This window comes from Harpia harpyja, chromosome Z, assembly GCF_026419915.1.
Source record: "Harpia harpyja isolate bHarHar1 chromosome Z, bHarHar1 primary haplotype, whole genome shotgun sequence".
NCBI classification, from domain to species: Eukaryota; Metazoa; Chordata; class Aves; order Accipitriformes; family Accipitridae; genus Harpia; species Harpia harpyja.
The window spans coordinates 19,899,281-19,917,550 of NC_068969.1; the positions used below are offsets into that span (position 1 = coordinate 19,899,281).

Consider the following 18,270-nt stretch of genomic DNA (forward strand, 5'->3'; position numbering starts at 1 on the left):
GCATAAGTCATTCTTTGCAACGTATGATGGACGATATAAAAAACTTGATATACGCTATGTAGGGGCAGGTAGGTGAAGCAGAGCATTCACTATTTTGGTTTCCATTCACACCATGATATTGCCAAATTAGCACCTGTTATCACTCTGAAGCAATTTAGGCCAGGTCTGGGATATGCTGGACACCATCAGTTTTCGTTTGGGGCAAACTGCTTCAGCTGCTCGCAGAATTAGTCTTTTTGGCAAATTTATTGGCTATGGATTTGGTCTGACTTTGGATGTACTATGGAATTACAGTGAAGAGCCTCCTGCATTATTTGGCTAAACATCGCCTTAGCAGCCACAGCTGTGCACAGCCAGCCCTCTCGTCTCTTGGTGGATGTCTGTCCCTGGGTGCTTTACAACGCTGTGCTCACCAATTTTATCAGGGGGTCACAAGCCCCACGATGAGGATGAGGATGAGTGCCCACTTGCTCACCCCAGAGCTCCTGGGATTCACACATCTTTGGGAACTAACTGTCAGCATTTTTGCACAAGACCCCTCCAAAACAAAGCACATGTGCCAGTTTTCAACTGCCAACTGCTACCTTTGAGATATTTTGATGAGTTGTTTTATAGGTATTTCCATCTGCAAGGCCCCAAGTTCCAGTATTTAGATGTTATTAACCTGCTCCGCTTCCCCTGGCCCATCCTTCCCTCCCTTCGCACTCCTCTCACCCTTACCCCGGGGCAGATGGGGTACGGTAAGGCAAGCCGCACGCTCCGAGCACGCCGCCTTCTCCACGCTAACTCACCACATGCACGTGAGCCAAATGCCTCTGTGCAGGACAGTTCACCTTGAAAGTAAGATGCTTTGTATTTAAGGAAGAACCTGTTTGAATTCAGTAACTACCCTGAATCAAAAGGAAGAAGAAAAATCCTTTCCCTTCCAACATATACGGGAAAGTATCAATCGGAAAGGGTGAGAGAAAGCAACGCATTTCAGCAGAAAAGTACCAAGCGAAAACCCTGTCCCTGGGAACATCACGTGTGTGTAATTCGGAGCCCCCGGCCACCAAAGGTGCGGTACCAGCTGGAGAGAGAAATTCCTCCTTCCAGCACGGGCTCCCCAGTGTCTGCTGGCCCTGGGTGACATTCAGCTTCAGCCTAGAAGAGCATAGAGCTACGCTCCAGCCCAACGCACCAAAACCAGACCTCTCATTCACTTGGTAGCTTCAGATGTTCGCAATGATGATCCATACGGCCAATAACCAAAATGTCATAACTGAGAAGCAGCTGACTAACGAGGGTTTTGTCACCACCACGCTCCGGCGTTAGCACTCCTCGCTGATTCACGTCCGAGGCGGGTGAACCGCTCATTAGCTGGACCCCGCTCCAGTCATGATGGGATCTATTCACGCTGATGGCCGCCCAAGCACATGGATGGTGCTAGGACAGATTCAAATGTTCTGACTACATTTAAATAAATTTCAGCTGGTCTACGGAAACTTCTTTCAATCTGTTTTGTGAAATCTTCGAATTATGCAAGGGGACAAAAGGGCTTGGGGGCTCATGATAAAGCTTCTGTCAACTCCCTTGTAAAAGCTCCAGAGATCTAAACAAACCTACAGCTTTCCCAATGCCACTAGTAAATGCTTTTGGGTTTTAACATGATCCCACTCTGACACAGACTGAGCATGGTGTGTCTTTCATTTTCAGCACTATAAGGAAAGCCCACAAGCGTGATAAGGTCTAAATAGGTGTTTACATCTAACAAGCAAGGCTGGATTACACACTGGGCAGCGACTGCATGGCACAGGTTGCTTTGGAAGAAGAGACAGGAGTGAGATTCTCCAGACAGCTCCCAAGTTACTCAAAGGTATATCATGCAATTTTTATATGCTACACTACTAAAAAGGACACACCTCTTTTAACCAGAGATAAATCAAGAAGAACAAACTGATGTAATTGTTTTCTGCTTCCATCCAAATTTGAGGTCAAGCCTCAACTGGAGAAAATGGAGCACCACATTAATCTACCTCGGCAGAAGATCTGGACAAGGATGACCACCACGCAAGATTGGGTTAGCAGGTTATATCCAGAGACGCATGTCTTTGACTGCTGCGATGCACGATGGCAAACGGTGGGTGGCACGTCACCACCACATAGACCACACCAAACGGAGGAAGGACATACTAAAGAACTGGTGGAAGGTGCCTCCAGCAGACACCACGGTGGAAAGAGATGCTAAAACCAATGTGCCAGAACAGTAAAGAAGTATATTTCATTCTCTAACACTTCTGATGCAACAAATTGACTGGAAGAGAGAACGTGGATAAACTACTAAGGAGGGTCCAAGAAAGCACCAACCAAAGCTCCAAGATGGCTCTGACAGCAGCAAGAAGAATATGCACCGCTGAGGAGCAGATCTATCACTGCCTGATCACGATTTGTTGGCTTGCCCTTCCGAGTGAAATCTCTCCAGGACACAGAAAATAATTCACAGCCAAACTGGTCAAGAAATTATTTATTGTCTCCAGGATTGCAAAACGCTCCTGGAAAGAAACAACAGTAGAAATTGCTACAATTTTTCCAACCTATAGGACTGAGAAAAAGATGGATTATTTATAGTATTTGGTCACAAAAAGATCATAGCTCTTGAGAACCTCTTCCAGGACAAATTTCATGCTCTATTTTACCTTTCAGAGTACCCCAGCCAGTTACCACCTGAGCTGCCCAGGGCTGGCCCCAGCCCCTCCACTGGCTGTGCCCACCCTACATATCGTATCCAGCAGAATCGGCAGCAGCTATCAAGGAAATGGAGCTGGAAACAAGAGTTTGCAAAGAGAATATTGAAAGAGTAAAAAGAAAATTGTGATGTTTGGACTTTCAAAGAATTATTTTAAAAGCAGAAGTGAACATCTTTCAGCAAATTTTGCTTTATAAACACCCATTCACAGGCAGTCAACTTCAATATAACTTCAACTGGACACCAATACAAAACGAATCCACTTTGCTAAAATACCTCCAATAGAGAACAGGATTTTCAAGGGAGAAAAGATAAAACTGTTCATTTCTTCACTGTGGTCAAATCTGAGTTGACATAAATAATCACAGTTTGGTTTGATCATTAAGTGTCATGTCATGAAAATCAACCTGCGAGAGCTTTCTGCAAGAATGATTATTATTTGTCTTTCTGAGCACACCTAAATGAGCTGAGGTGATAGTACACTGAGGATGGCTGAGATAATTGTCTCTCCTCAGCACAAAGCAGCGGGCCTTACAGAAGCCTGTTAGTGAAGTCTGTCATTCAAAATTGTGAAAGAAAAAAGCAAAGCAAGGTTGACTTTATGCAACGTGACTGGGGTCTGCGCGAACTAAACTGAAGCTTCAGGTCTAGCACCACGAACTGTGATTTTGGTCTGAACAGAACACCAAGTAACCAAAATAGTGCTGAAGAAGCTGTTACGCATAATGATTTATTATACAAAATACAGTACTCCATAAAAGCTTCCATGACATGCAAGAGACCATGTTCTGACTTAAGAAATTTAATGGCAAAAGAGCACATCCATCTCGTGTTCTACAAAGGAGAATGACCCTCGTATCAGTTCTGCGCAGGAAAATGTATTTTTAGAGATTAAAATAGGTGAGTTCTTACCAGTGTAAGTATCTTTCATTTTTTTGTAAAAATTCTATGATATTTCATGTTAGGAGGGATACAGAATGACTCTTAAAATTATTAAAGGTGACACAAGATGTTGCTCCTGTATGAAGGGACCAAAGCTAAGCTGCAGTATGAACAAGAACTTGTAAAATTTTATCCTGAAATCAAGGAGAACATAATAAAAGAACTGTTCTTACATGACTTAATGTCAGCTTGGTCTAAAAATCTCACAACGGTGATCAATTTCTCAAGATTCCTGTCTTAACCTGCACAAAACCTTTTCTAGCTTTGATGCAGTCAAATTCAAAGGCAAAGCTATACAGTTTGGCTTATCTCCTTGGTGAACATGTTACGTTCAAGGTAACGGAGTAAAATTTCAGTGGAGTAGAATCAAAGCAAGGCACTCTTGTCAACAGGAGGACAACAGCTAACCATCTTCCAGATGACTTGAACAGAAGTAGGGGACAGCTAATTTCTTAAGGGCATAGTCAAAATTGAAAAAACATAGGTCAGATGTGAACTTTGGCTGTATCAAAATGATCTTTGAGGACTCCAGTGTTGGTGTTTTGAACTAGAAAGATAGAACCTGAAGGAATCCTGATTTTGAAAATGTTCTGTGCTAATCCATTAAAAAAAAAAAAAGAAAAGCCCGTAACATCACAAAACCCAGATGCTGCAGATACACGTCTCTCAGCTCCACTGGACTATTTAGATGAGCAAGGTTAAGCATGGAGATTAGTAGGTAGGAGGTGGGCGCTGAAGTGCGCAATTTCTGCAATTCTTTTACTAGTATAGTTTCTAAAGACTAAGCAGCATTGTTTAATGTCAGCATGAGGGAGGATTTACTGACTGAAGCACCTGTCAGAATAAGGACCCACTGCAAGTCTGAAAGACTAAGGGACTGATATTCAGATGTATTTAGATGCCTCACCATACACGGAGGCATCTGGCGAGACATTTTTAAGACTCCTGAATAAGCACCAATCTACATCTTTAAGCATCTCATCACGTTTAAAAAACTATCCCCAGGGTCTTCTGGGCCTTAAAATCTCTGTTTTAATACACTTCCAGACTCAACCTGGGCTACAGATTCAGAATGTAGCCCTCCCATTTCAAAGTTACTTCCAAGGCTGACAATTTTATTTCAGCTATTAGTGCTTGGAGGTGTTTACAAATATATATATGCACATAAAGATCATTCAACATTTCTGTCCCCGGGATCAGTACTAGAGCAAAACTGTTGTCATAATACATCCCTTCTTTGTCACATTTGTGAAAGATTTTAAGCTAACAAAAAGTTCAGTCTTTATTCCAGGGCAGTTAATTAAGGTTGACCAAGTCAGGCAGAAGTAAATTAACTTGGATGATCAATTATTTATATGAAGCAGAATAAATGCCCTTAAAGAACTTGGCCCAGCCACGAAAGGACATGTAAATTAAACAAAACACATATTGATAAAATATATTTCTACTTTTATAGGCAGAAGAGTTAATGGTAAAATCAGTTTTAAGTAAGCGATCAAATCACAAGATCTAGTCCTAAATTCTCCAGCAGGCATACTATCCATACATGCATGGTTTATAGGTAAACTTTTTACCTATTCGTTGTAAGCAGTTCCCCAAAGCAAGCTCAGGACTAACTTTAGAGCACTTCTGTGTGTAAGTATAAAAAAAAAACCCAAACAATGTTTGGAAGCACTTCATGACAACACAACGCTGCAAAGACAGGATTTTACCTCTTGAAAACGAAACGCGCTCCAGAGCGCGACCGGCAAGGCAATACGCAAAGCACGAGCAGAGCTGCTTCTTACCCCCAGCGCAGGTACAAAAGCAATGCAGAAGCAGCCTGGCACTCCCAGCACTGCCCGTTATCAGCAACGACGACCACGACAGCTTTCCCAGGAGACCACTGCCCAACTCACAGGTGGTCTCTTTTAGTCCCGGTATCTTTGGAGCAAGTGCCCTGCAGGGGAAAGCGCCTCAGGCTCCACATCCCACCACCACTGCTGAATTTTTCCAGGAACATGCTTCGATGGTCCCCAGCCGATGTCGGAACACCCATCTCTCCAGCTGACACCCCGTCCCTAGGTCGGTGAGGCGGCCAGCAGCACTGTCCCGCCATCCATGAGTTCAGTAAAAGAAAAAGGATTCACTAGTGGAAATTAAAAGCCTTGTGTAAGGTAAGGCTTTGATCTACCATGGGGGAAGGCGTACAGATGTTCAGCTGCTCATTTACTAAATTACACCATGTCACAATTAACTGTGAATCAGCCAGCTTCACATGAGCAGCTCGAGGGCTGCCACCACGCTAAGTACAGAAATAACGCTGGGGAGGGGAGTCCAAACTAGCCAGGTGGACCAGATGACTTCTTTCTGCCTGTGTTTGTGGTTAGCACGACTATTAGAAAGAGCCATCCCAACATATGGCATGATTTAACTAAATCAGATCACGCTGAACTCACCAGCCTTTCTCAACTTACAAACCCCTCCGCTCTCGTCATTGCAGATGGGTGAACACCCGTCATGCTTTTAGAGTTTTCAGTAGCCGTCATTTATCCTGCTGACAGGGTGTATTTTAGGTATAATTATGTACTAACTAACTATAGATCAACTGTCAGTACATTAGGGTACTTTTTGGATAAAACTTCATGCTTACCCCTTTGAAGGCCACTCGCCTACACACTACTGGTGGTTGCTGAATTGTGCAGGAGTATGAGAAAGGAGAAGGGGATTCAAAGAGCAATTAAGGATGATCTTTAAGAATCAACCAAAATAGTAAGGAACGGAGCGAGTCAGGCTCTGCTGTCCTGAAAAGTGATGCTGAGTCACGTCTGACAGCGGCGTTTGGAGGAGGAGAGGCAAACCTGGAGCAAGGCAAGGGAGGAACATGCACGGGATGTGTGGAAAGAGGAAACAAAGACACAGCGACGAGGTGAAATCCTTTGATACTTCCTCAGCTTAAAGAGGTAATTCAATGCATTAAAATGGATCCTTGAAATTTCAAAGGATGAAACTCGCACAACAAAGATTGTCGAGAGTGCTATTTTCTAGGATTAGAACAAAAACGTATTGGGATTTGCTATATGATCTTACATCGCTGAGCAAGACTGTATACTTGCTGTTATGCAAGCACCATCTTCCAATAGCGAATTTTCATAATTATAACAGAAAGGCGTAAATTTTCTAATGCATGGCAGTTCAAAAAGTAATCAAGAGAATGAGCCTGAGGGCTATTTTAATGTATGCAAAGCTAGTGACCCACAGTAAATGGGAGGCAGGCTTCAATGAATGCAAAGTAATGCACACATACTAAAGACCTGGTCTGATGAGGGACGGCTAAAATTAACACCCAATTAATTTCCGAATTGACAAACAAATGAAACCCATAAATCTACTTTCTCATTAATTTTCCTGTGGTATAATTTAAAGCAGTAATATGAGGGCAAAAACTGAGCATTATCCATCATAAATATCAAAAAAGATAGCACTGTAACACCATAAATTATGCATATTACCTGTTGTTAAAAATGATTAATGTATTATCAACTTTATCGTGCACTGTATATGTCTAGACATATCTAAAATCTGAAATTTCATTTAGTGCTTAGGAAATAAAGGGTCCAGAAGAAATGAGTTTATCCACAGCGCATCCTTGGCTTTGCCTCCTGACACGGGCACAGCCCTGGCACTCTCATCTTGGCCAGACTCATCCCAAGCCTTGGGTCAGCAGAGGTTAAGCGCATCACCGAGGTGATGTGCCGAGGCTCCCCGGCAAAGGGAAACAAATCACGCTGCTCTTAGAGCATCCCTGCGAGCAGATCCATGGCACCGGCACCTGGCTCACATGGGGCTGCTCCCCTTCCCTGCCCTCCCAACGCTACTTGGTGATGCAGAGCCATGGGGAGGAGAGGGAGGTGAAAAAGGAACAAGGAGGAGGAAAATGTGAAGCCATAACTAAATTCAGTGAGTGAAAAGCCAGTGCTTTGAGCCCATCACCTTGGCCAACAGGGGAAGGACGCGGGTTGCCTTACCTCCTCCCTGTGGGTCATGCCAGTGACAGGCTGAACTTCCACCAACCTGAACCTCTACCAGGGTTTATGTCCCCTTGCCACCTTCAAGTCTCCTGAATAGCAGCTTCACCTACTCCTGTCTAGATGCAGGTTGCCACAACTTTTTATTTATTTAACTGTATACAACGACACAACCTCTTTCACTGTTTGCATGCATGGCTTGCACTGTCTGGGTTACTTCCCGGCAGCAGTGTGTATCGTTAGGGCCACGGGAACCTGAAATTACCTGGAGGCAGCTCAGTGAAAGTCTGACTGATGCTCTGCAGGAGCTGAAATTTAAGACAGCTGTGGTGAGGAGAAGGGAAGGAGAGTCAGGAGCCTAAACACACTTGTGCCACACTGACTTGTTGTGAAATCATAGTCAAACCACTTAACTTCTTAGAGAATCAGTCACTGCACTTAGCCCTAAGGAAATCTCTTCTGCTGAGGGTGTTGCTGACCACAAACAGTAAGAACAGAGAACAAGCGAATCCAAGAAAAATTAATTGAAACAGACATTAAAAGGTTGCCATTTGCTCCATTCAAAAGAGCTAGAGCTGGTCCCCATGAAAAGCTAGTGCACCAAAACATACCAAGCTGTGAAGATAACAGGTCTCACTCCTTTCCTTGAGGTAAGACCCAACGCATTAGGCAGAGACGATGGACAACTCAACCTTCCCTAAATGAGCTTTTTGCATCCTCCCTTCATTTTACACATGCACACAGAAGTTACTCCCAGTCTCACCTTGGATAAACAAACCCCCTTTGCAAAGCCAGCTCTATCTCAATCTATGCCTCTCAGCTTGACAGCTATTAAAATCCATATTCAGCATGAAGCGCATGGCATAGCTGCATAAAAGCCTAGAGCTGGGCCACTTCCAAGCGACTGGCAAATATGATGTAATCATTTACATCCCATCATCGGCAGAGCGAGGTTCCTGCCTCTCTCTTGGGGAGAGCTGTCTAAAAGCCGTGAGCTTGACAGAAATCATCCTTACCATCACTGGGATCATCGTATATTTGGAAGGAAAGGAATGGTGAGTGGCAAAAAAAACCCCAAACCAAACAAGAAACCGTAGTTCACCGTACCATACGACTCTGCAACTGCTACCGTATGGGCATGAACACCATCCACACAAGAGGAAAAACTCTTCCAGAAGGAAGGACCCTTAACTGCAGCACGGTGAGGTGCAGAGCGGCTGCAGAGCTGCCTCGGTGCCAGCCTCGTGGCTGCTGTCTCTCGGGACGTACCCACCTGCTCATCCCAGCCCGGGCGCAGCAGCGTGCGGGGCTCCCTGCGGTTTCGTGTAAAACAGGAACAGAAACTGCAGAGCTATTCTCACAGCCCAGGACTTATTTGTTTGTATGCACGCTGCTCTGAGGTTGCAACATAAACTCTTGCAGTCTGCCTCACAGAAAAACAGGTGACTGACTATTCAACCAAATAAAAGGCTGAAGTTGCATTTAGTAAATACGGTTAGTTGATGCTAGACAGCAGCAGCACCGCTACAATAAGATGATATCAAACCTCACAAGACCAAGTGCTGGCTGTAGATGAATTAGACTCCCACCCTCCATGCCTATCTCCACTGAAGTGTTTCTAAACTCTCTACCAGCCTCCAGAAGTCGAAAACCACCTCAAAGCCAGGTGCAGCTTTGCAATACTTCTGCACAATACAATTTTCACTTCACTATTTTCACTTAGTTTAATGCAGCAAAGGTTTGATTCATCGCAGTAACACGAGTCAATTAAAGACCGGCTTGTCCACTTACACACTTCAGGTACCTCCCGCTTCCCCTCCAGCCCCAACACTGCTCTAGTAGCCAAAACGAACAAAATGTTTGGACCACTGGTGCGAGCTAGTGAATACAATATATCACATTTTTATGCATATTTTGTTGCTTGCTTTTCCAAGGGATGAAAAAGACAATTATTTAATTTTATCCTTCAAAAGCTTCTTATAAATGTATATTCACGATATTTTAACAGATTAATTCACATATAAAGGAACAGACACCACCTTCGTACAAAAAGAGTTAACATTGCTTTCAAGGTCACTCTAAGAGGGTTTACTCCCTTTGTGTGCGAAGCCCTAACAATTTACTGTTAGGGCTAACAGGTCCTGCCCAGCATTTGAAATCCAAGCCCCCTTCAGAAACAATAACAAACAATAATTTTGAAAAACAAAGATGGTGTGAGTGGGTTTTTCTTGCTCATTTGCAAAACAACCCAAAAGCAACAACTACCAGGATGGCGCTCTCTAATTAGGACTCCCAAAACCCAAAGAGCAAACAGCCAGCATACAGAAATTAGCAGATGTAAACGCAGTTTTCCAGTTAGAAAAGGAAGAGAAGCAGCTCTGTCATCTCACTCGCAGCAGGAGGAGTGACAGAGCGTGTTTTTAAATTTGGTATTTTCTCTCCATTCAAACAGCTCTGCTTCTAAAACGGAGATTTTCCTCAGATTTCCTCAGAAATAAAAGTGAAAGCTTTGCCTTTTCCAACTCCATCAAGGGCACATGCATCAATTAAAACCCAACATGAGAGAAGAGGGAAACCAAAAAGCCCCCGACCAAACGCTGACACAGAATGCAAGGCTGTACTTTCAGGGTGATTACCTGGTTCATAGCCCTATATCTTTGTTCTAGACCTTCTAACTCCTTGTTTGCTCCATGCAGGATTTTCTAGCCATCAGCTGTCTACCGCTGTGCTAGTCATCTTGCAGGAGTGCTCTCTCCCTTCTGAAAAAAGCAAACAACTGGATAGATATCATTACACTAAGGAAATCTCTTGGAAAAACCAAACAACTTGCTAATCTTTCTAGCCCCTTCACCCAAGTTAAAGATAAGCAAAGCAAACCAAAGTGAGTTTCAGCCACATTCCAGGGACAAGCTCCCCTTTTTCTCCTTTATCAAAATCCCAGCATTTAAAGGTTTTTTTCCAGACCTTGCAGGATAAACTGCTGCTCACACCCGCAAACAAAGCAATATTTGTTTAATAACTGATTGCTGCCATGGGTACAGTAAACAAGGGGCCCAGCATTTGTGTTTATGAACAAACACATCATCTTGCAAGAGCAATTTAACATTAACCAGGTGGAATAATCAACAGATTTCATAGGTGACACTCGGGGCAGGACTAATGTAAACAGAGCAGGGAGGAGAAAGGGGCCACTCTTAGGGAATCAAGGTTGAGGCAAATGCATTACAGAGTAAACAGCTGGGAAGAACTCAAGACAAACAAATAGTCATTCTTCTGACATTTTGAGAAGCAGAAAGGTTGTACATTACATACATCAGCTGCTGACCACCATGAAATCAAACCAGTTGGGGACCAGGCCTTCTTGTTTACACAGTGCCATGTTTGCTTATAAACAACAATTTGCTGTTACCAACCTCGCATTACTCATTGCATAAACGAGCAGATCAAGTGAAATCCTGTTAACTCTTCTGTGGATTGAGGGTTTTTTCCTCCCCTTCAACAACAACAAACAAAAAGCCTTTGCAGTCTTGCTGTGCAACCTCAAGACAACAGGCAGCAGGAGAAAATACATAGCTGTGCATCTGTTCCGATAAAGGGTAAAGAAAGGAGTTGAAAACACTTGAAAGTGTTTTACAAAACAAGATTTACCGGCCAAACCACTGATATAAAAGATCTATTTGCATTTTTAAAAAAAATCAGCAGCTGCAAAAGGTGGGATGCAAAGTTTTCATTTCTCTCCTAGAACAAACAAGCAAAATGACAGCTTTCTACACAATTTAAATCTGCCTAGCATGACCACGTACATGTGTAATTTTATACACATACACCCATGCCCGTGCCAGCTCCCTGCACACAGTGACGCACAAGGCTGAAGCAGCAAAGCATGGTTCAGCCCTCTTCCTCCTCCTTTCCCTCTCCCATCCTCAACCCTCTTGCTTCTGCCTCCCATCGCCATTCTCCAATCTCTGCAGACCTCCCCAGCTCCTTTCTGTTAACCCAAGGGGGGGCAGAAGCCCCTCTGAGGTCTTCTTCTCACAACTGAAACCTCTGGCCCCCAACTGCTCCACACCCGACGTCCACCTCTTGGCCCCGAGGCACTGTGACATTAGTCCCCAAGGTGCTCAAGACACCAAAGTCCCCTGGGTTTGCCACCTTCCAGAAAGCCTTTCCCTTCCCGTCTCTCATCCCCGTAATGCTCAAGAAGTTGCCCATCGCAACACTCCTCCAGGGAGGTTTCTGTAACTTCTCTATCCTGAACGTGGATTTCGGGAAAGATCTGAAGTACAGGGAGAGAAGATGGATGGTCCTATCGGTAGGGGTTAATCCAGGGCTCCGGGTTACATTCCTGCCCTGACACAATCCCTGTGTGTGACCTCCAGAAGTCTCTTCATCCCTTTCCTATGTAAAATAAGCCCTGGAAGACGCTGTACTAGTTGGACGGGGGCAGAGGATGTAGTTGTGGTCTATACCACTGGTCCTTTCTTTCTCCCAGCTGCACCGTGGCCCCTACCTGGTTCGCTGCTACCTTCTGATGAGCACCAGCACCACCACCGAACACTGAGCAAAATCATCCCCGTTTCGAATAAATGAAGCATCCAAGGTCACAGCTGGCCCGGGCATTCATCTCCCCTCCCCTGGCATTTCATGTGCAAACAGCGTCATGGCCAGAAGCCTCCCCCCTCACCATTTTTTCACAAGTTTTAGAATATTTGGTACTTTTCTTCACAGCACAATCCCGGACATCTGTGGCTGGCCAAGAACCTTCGTTTTCTTTTTCAGAAAATATTTAGCCTTTTGTTGTAGTAAAAAAAAAAAAAAAGTTCAAAACCATGAAATCAGTACAACCTACTAATAAGACAGGTATTTAAATAAAACCCAAATGCAGTATTGTTCAGGCAACCGCGTATTTTTTAATACATCAGCTTGACAGCATAATAGCGGGCAGGATGAAAGGTGCGACTCGAGGACGGGGTTGGCGTCCGCACACCAGGAAAACAGAAGTGCTGCCCCATTTCCTGTGCTTCAGCAGAGTATTTCTGATGTCTGGGGCTGCTGGGGACCTAACTCTGAATTAATGATTACACACAATACCCTCCTTTCTCCCCTCCCTGCAGGACAGCGAGGGCCAGCCTCACCGAACGACTGTGGGCAGGCAGGCACGGGTCACGGGGGATTTAGATATTTCACAGCGGCTTCGAAAATTTAGACACCACAACCTGAAGGCTTCTGGAAACATCAAGCTTCACATAAAAGTCCTGGTATTTCCCTACTTGAGACAACTGCTCTCACCTCAGTCGTGCTGCCTGTTCCACGCTCCTTTTCCAGCACGTAAAATCACAGTTTATTCAGTACAAAGTAACTACGGTATGATAAAAACTATAAGCATATCATTCAAATGCTTTATTGGTCAAATAGATGGATGCTTTTATTAGTCCAACCTTTTTTGTAATGGAGTGCCACTGATGACCCAGTGTTAGCCTCATTCCCTGCTATTAATCACACTTCTAAGAGCTCATTTTGCTTTAAAATCTTAAGAAATTGCTATAATTTAAAGACATGGTGTCTACATAATGGGAAATGCTTCACAGATTGTATCATTCCATATAACACAGAATTTTTATGGCAATGCTGACCACAATACCAAGGTATTACAAAACTTGAATAAAATATTTTATGAAGAAAATCTAAATGTAAACTTACTTTTGCATTTGTGGTTTGCCACATCCATAATGTTTTAATCACAGCCTTTTGGGAGTTGCAGTTTTCAACTGCATGTGGCTTACATAGATTAACACTACAAAAACACTCCCTGAACAAACATAAACAGAACAAAACAAAATTAAATGAAAATTAAATAAAGTAAAAGGATGGACCATGAGAGAAAGACTGTTCAAGCCATATTTTAACAATTTTAATGGAAGAGATTTATCCTTCCGTCGACTATATTATCTCTTTCTTTCCTGCACAGGGAACACAGCCGATGTTTACTGTGAAAAACTTTTATGGCAAAGTAGAAGCATCTTACGAATTTACCTACACCAAGAATTAGATTAATATAATGATGGTCTTAACCCATATTATTAAAATGTACTTTGCAAAATGTTTTGACAATGTTGACTGCTGCAGGAAGCAAAACACATTTAAGACAATTTCAGCCAAATGCAAAAGCAGAAGCCTTCCATTTTTCAAATGTAAAGTAAAAAGCATCTTTAAACATCTTCTTATGAAAGAAAATGCAGTGCAATTATGTTGTATGGCACACACAAAAGCGTGTTATTTTCCTCAGTTCTCTAACAAGATATTAGTACCTCCTGGCCTTAGGAATACTATGTGTAAATCACATCATATTCAGAGTGTCTGAATTAATTATAATAGGAGCTGGAGAGAAATGTTAACTTTCCAGGTTGTTGCTAAGGATTAGCCATTGTTTACATTTCTGTATTTATAGAAGAAGAAAAATTTGTCAAATGAAGGGCAAAGAGGAAAGCAAGAACACAAATTTAGCTTTGATTTCAAAACAAATCAGATCTTGCAACCATTCCCTCAAAAGAAAACCACAGTTTTTAATGTGAAGATGCAAATGAGTCTCAGAATATAAAAATGTTTTATAATTCTGTGCATTCAACACTACTACATGTTATTTAAAGAATTTATGTTAACATTTCTCATCCTCACACAGCAAGTCTAAGATGCTGCAAACAGCATCTATTTAAAATGGATCTTGTTTCTGTATGGGGCACTGGGTAGCTGAGGAGGCTGAAGCAGAAGGCAGCAGAGCATTTGGCCCCACCAGATCTGCAGGGGTTCATGGACTACTCCCACGGGGTTCAGGACAGCGTGCTAGGAGGAACAAGCTCCTCGCCTTCAACAGGCTTAACGCTGGCTACAGGGAGGTCCGCATCTCCATCCAGAGGGCAAGCCATGAATCTCAAAACCATTGGCAAAGACACGCTGGCTTCCCCAAATGCAGTGAGCCTGTGACGTGAACAAGCCACCTTTTAAGAAGGGCACTCAGGAGCCCAAGAAAGGTCCACTGTACAAAACATGGTATTTCTGGAGAGCAATGCAAGGATGGATGGCTCAGGGCTCAAAGTCCACGGGAAGGGTCCCAACGAGCAGAGAGCCAAAGCTCTGCAGGGACTTGCAGGTCTCGGGCACCTTGGCAAAACTGGCCAGGGAAGTTTATACCGCTCACTATTCTAAGGATAAAGAAAGCACTTCGGCCTCCAGCACTTTCATTTCTTTTCGCAAACAAAGGCACACCCACTACAATTAAGTTGCAAAACCATTTTCATTAGGACTTCTTGTTTTCACACACTTAAAGCCTTCTAAGACCTGCAGTCCCTCTCATGCTCCCATCAGTGCGCGCTTGTGTGTGGAAAACTAAGCAAGGGCTCTTTAGTGGTTTCAGTTTATGGAGAAGCAAATGGAAAAATGCTTTTTTCCCATTAAAAAAAAAAAGTAACCACCAACTTCTGAGCAGGGTGACTTGCAAAAATGCTGAGCACCCACAACTGAGAGCGTCTAACCCCCCTCAAGAATCAGGCCCATAACACAATAAGAAAAATGCACTTAGCTAAGCTTTTGTGGAAACAGACACAGTCTCCTCGCCCTGCCCTGTCCATGGGCTATGCCTATCAGATTACGGCTAGGACAGCACGATGCAGAAGAGAAACCGTACATGTGCCTATGAACATTGGTGCATAAGCTAACACACACACACACACACACACACACACTATGAAAGTACCCAACATACCGTTTTAGCATCAGCCAGAACAGAGTAAGTGGGACAGAAGAGGTGCTTTCCTCCCCAGTTTTGTCTTGATGTTTTCTTTCCCAGGAACAGCTCCAGTCTGGGTCCAGAGCAAGGATCCCACCCCACCACATTTCTGTGCAGGAGACGTGTACGTACTGCACATGTTCCTCAACAGCCACATGCTCAACAGTGACACACATGGATCCCAAGCACCCAAAAATACAGTTGGTCCTCACCACACTGGCCCAATAGAGGGGAAAAAAATGTGTGAATTTTTTCCACCTCAAAATTTCATCCTGTGCCTGAGAAAACTCCCTAAAAAAGCTCTGTCGAAACCGATTTGTTTCTACTCACCAAAAAAAGCACATATGCCTACTTTCGAGTCAGGATGCAGGAAGCCAAGCTCTTAATCACTCTTCTGCATTCACCCATGGCTGCAGAGCAGTGCCCATCTCTAAGCCACCATCAGAGACAGCTGGGAGAAGCAACAGGAGAGAGGAGCAACTGGGCACCGAACAAGCAGCCTCTCTAGCTTGCCTTGGCCAACAACAACGGGCAATCGTAAGCACCCCTGTGGCTGCCCGTACCTTTTCCATGGAGGATGCCAACGCGACAGAGAGCCTCCCAATAAATAGCACTGTGGCCCCACGACCTCTCCAAAACAAGCTGTTTGGCCCTGGACTGGAAGGGTCCATCGCTGCCAAGCTCGGCAGAGGTTGCTCCGTGCTTTGGGAAATGGCCTTTCAGGTGCTGAATCCCCAGCAGCGTGCAGGGGCCGTTTACAACCAGCGATGTGTGTTTAATGTTCAAAATCTGCTCTAAAGACAGTATTTGAACATCTCCAGCCACATGCAGGTGCATGGTCACACAGATGTGCTGGCTCCTCAACGCTGGAGAGCTAAGGCATGTGGCTTCCTGCTCCAAGGCCTTGTGAAAGAGAAGGATACACTCTATTTACAATCTATTCAAGACAAGACTATTCAATGTCAGGATGTGCTGTAAGAGGGTAATTTGCACCCTAAACTGGATTGTACGATACCGCAGTCACAGACCGTATGATCTCTTCCTTTGGATTAAAACTGTTTGCACAAGTCAAAGCAGAACAAGGAGAGTAACAAAACACACAGTGTATTTTGTTCTACACGGCAGCCACATACTTCAACTGCCTCAGCCGAATTCTTAGAGTAAACACAGCTTTAAAAGAAAATAGCTAGAATAAAGAGCTTCTGGAAAGTTCTTACTGATTATGCATGCAAGAATTCTGCTACTGCTTCCTCCCATCATCTGAAAAATAAACCAAACACCCAACTTCCACAACTATCTACAAAAGTGCTATTTTTCTGAAACATGTTACAACACTATCTGAGGTCTGCAAGTTGTAATGAATGCATCTTGTTTTGTAAAATACACAGAGGAGCTCAATTAAATGAACAACTGTAAAGGAAATAGAACTGATAAAGGAATTAATGCTCCGTGTGCCAGATCACAACATAACATCTAGGATAACAAAACCATGTCAAACATGCAACGGCTGAAGACTTAAAAAAACGAAATAAAAAAGTTACATCCTACAATATTCTAAGCATGTAAAATTAAGATGTGCAAAACTTGTTTTATAGAATTGAGAGGGGAGCATGGGCAGCAGCAAAGGGATCTCTTGTAGCTGTTGCTTCAAGACTGATTAAATATCCAGAAAGACAGAATGTTTTACAAACCATCACCTGCTCCACCGCTGATCCGCTCCCTTCTCATTGCACAACCCGTATTTTTCCGACGACCAAGCTAACCCCATTCCCCATCCGCCAAGGCATGGCTGAAATTATTTCACAAGCCTGAGTTTGCATCTCGGTCTCCTTTTTTTAATTTCCTCGCCGTTTGCCTGCGCCTCTCGGGCTGCCCACACGCTGGAAGGCAGCCGCCAGCCCCGGTGCCTGCTCAGGCTGTCGGCACACACGACACCGGTGGGAGCACAGATTAGAGCTCAGCCGGAAAGGAGACATTTAGGGTTCTGCAAAACCTCGCACATCGGCTCTTCTCCTTTCACAGTTGGTGTGTGAACTTGTAACTCGGAAATTGCAAGTTCCCACCAATTTTTTGGCAACTTGAACGTAACTTTTAGGAAAACATAGTATGCGGCTTTTGGCACACGGAACTAAGCGCTGAGACTTTTCAGACAAAATATGCAAAGGTGATGGTCTCACAAGCCTTTAAGGGCTTGCTGGATGAAACACGGATTTGGAAGACAAGAGTACAAAATTCTGACTCCAACAAGCAGTAATAAAAATCTGTGTTCAAGCAGCTCCACAGACGCTTGCAAAATGGGCACAATATCTGCATATGGAACAACTAAGGCAATGTGCTGTACCCACAGATACACACCATACAGCAAACTGGGCATCTAGAGATATCTAAAACAGTCCTTCTCTTATACTTTTGACTTAAAAGGCAAGACTATAGGCACTTTTTGGCAGCCTTGAACATCAGTATACTCGGGGGAGAAGAGGGAGGAAAATACTTTAAATTACAGAGATGCTAATCTCCCACTTTTGATGTGTCCAGCTATTAGTCAACTTGCTTTGGCAAAACATCTGGCCTGAGCCACGGGCCTTGCAAGCAGCTCGAGAAGCCCCTGGTCAGGCTGCAGCCTCATCACGTCAATGCAACAAATGCCCGTGCTTTCCCCGCTCCTCCGGCCACGGACTGCGTGCGCGTTGCACGCACGTCTTCGTATCACCTTGGCAAAGCCAAACCTTTGCCACTGGCAAAGGCTACTGGCATCCCTTTCCTCCTCTTAGAGATGTGGAATTAGCACAGTATTTATTTCTTCCCTTCTTTAT

At 43.9% G+C, this 18,270-nt stretch overlaps 1 protein-coding gene across 4 annotated transcripts in view; it reads right to left on the bottom strand.

The window, feature by feature from the left end:
• Window positions 1-18,270, bottom strand: part of FOXP1 (forkhead box P1) — a 392,435-nt gene that overhangs the window by 169,767 nt on the left and 204,398 nt on the right. Inside the window, exon 1 of one of the 4 annotated variants that reach the window (XM_052779069.1) lies at window positions 10,311-10,469. The exons of the other annotated variants lie outside the window; for them this stretch is intronic. The gene's annotated coding sequence lies outside the window, so the exon portion shown is untranslated. Of the gene's footprint in view, window positions 1-10,310; window positions 10,470-18,270 lie in introns of those variants that run through there. 4 annotated transcript variants of the gene reach the window in all.